The sequence below is a fragment of the Choristoneura fumiferana genome, chromosome 13 (genome assembly GCF_025370935.1).
Source record: "Choristoneura fumiferana chromosome 13, NRCan_CFum_1, whole genome shotgun sequence".
NCBI lineage: Eukaryota > Metazoa > Arthropoda > Insecta > Lepidoptera > Tortricidae > Choristoneura > Choristoneura fumiferana.
In genome coordinates, this window is record NC_133484.1 from 14,918,197 (window position 1) to 14,920,150 (window position 1,954).

The following is a 1,954-nucleotide window of genomic DNA, read 5'->3' on the forward strand; positions in this document are numbered from 1 at the left end:
TCCGCGTTCGATACTGGATTATTGTAAACAAGCGCGAGTTCATGGAAGAGTTTTCCTGCGCATTTGGGCAAGCAGCCAGAAGCAGTCAAAACGTGCCAACGCGAACAATGAACTGAAATGCACGTGGATGATACAATGTGTCCATTTCCAATGTCACTATATTACCATAGTATAGACGCATCATTGACTTGAAGTATTTGTTTATCTACTCTCAACGATAATAATAAACATTGTCTCAATTTTCAGTAAAACAATGAATCCCTAACTTTCTTACCTTTACGTTTGTCTGTTACTTTTTTACGCTTAAACCGTTAAATTGATTTGGATGAGATTTGCTACAGAGATAATTTGAGAGCCTTCAAATCGCAGGGTAGTTTTATTTCCGGAAAATTGCGTGGTTCCCATCAGATAGAGATAGCAAATTCTTGAAAGATGAAGACGCGGGCCACATCTAGTAACAAATAAAGCAACTGGAATTATTATCTTGAGAGATGTTCCGGAGTTACTTTAAAATGAGTATGAAATAGTTCACGAAAATTAGAATTCACGATCACCTGAGAGACGGAAGACAGAATGAAGTTTATCAATTAGTTATCAATAAGTATTACTAATTGTTGTGTGTTTTGAAATTTACCACGAGCTGAGGAAACTGAAAAAAAGGAAACCTGCACAAACCTGCGAAGCAATTCAATGGTGTGTGTGTGAAGTTCCCAATCCGCACTGGGCCCGCGTGGGAACTATGGCCCAAGCCCTCTCATTCTGAGGGGCGGCCTGTGCCCTGCAGTGGGACGTATATAGGCTGGGATGGGGGATGATGAAGTATTACTAAAACAACCTTTTACTTACTTTTTTCTGAATGGTTTTTTTCTGAATGTTTTTTTCTGAGTACTTTTTTCTGAATGGTTCGTAAACATTTAAAGTATACCTAAGTATATCAAACATCAGGCACATCACAGCTGCAGAGCTCAGAAATGATTACCAGTTTTTCAAAGACTTTACAGCATAACCTTTTTTGTTTCCCTCCTCTCCAAGTACTAGAACTCGCACGAATCCAATGTGAAAATTATTTATCTCTGAGTTTATCAGTGGGCTTATGTTATGAGGGACTCTTGGATGAATTTATCTACTTATTGCATCGCTGATAGCTTAAACACATCACATCAGATAACTAGAGAACAACTAAGTCGTAACCAAACCGCTATGAAAACAGCAGTAACTACATTTTGCACTATTAAAAAAAAAATAAAGCACTAAAGCAGATAAAGTTGGAGCAAGAGGTGTAAACAAAAGGTGAAATGGAGGAAACAACAGGCGAGTCAGTTGATGAAGAGCGTAAAGGCAAAGCTTTGAAGTTGGACTTGGACACGATTCTGGTGGAGGAGATCGGGCAGTTCGGGTGGTACCAGTGGCGGGCGCTGGCGTTGGTGGCGCTAGTGGCGCTGATGGGTGGCTACAGCGGAAATGATTTCGTGTTCACTGCGGCCAGGATACCCCACCAGGTTGGTTCGTATGCACTATAGAACCAACTTTGTCATGTCATGACCAGTGGGCGGATGACAGATGAAATTTACGTCAAAATCAGGTCGAACGATATACGTAATATGGATATGACTACAATTGATTTAGAAAAAGAAACATAATTGAAAAATAGTTAGATAAGTTTATTGTTGTAGTAAATAATAGTATTTTTTTCTACATATTTTCTGTGTATTCCTTTTATAGTTCACTATCCACTTATGTAGGGAAAATGACCTCTACATCTACAGATATAAAAGGTGCGTATTCGTATAGTGATACTTCACCATTATTAGGAACAATATCACCACCACTCAAATTTCTATGCATTTTCATACAAAAATATGAATCGAAGTTTAATACAAGTCTTATCCATCTTATGCTTTAGTCACCATTTTGCATCCAACATCCGCCCTTTAGTCATGACTGGGTGACAATT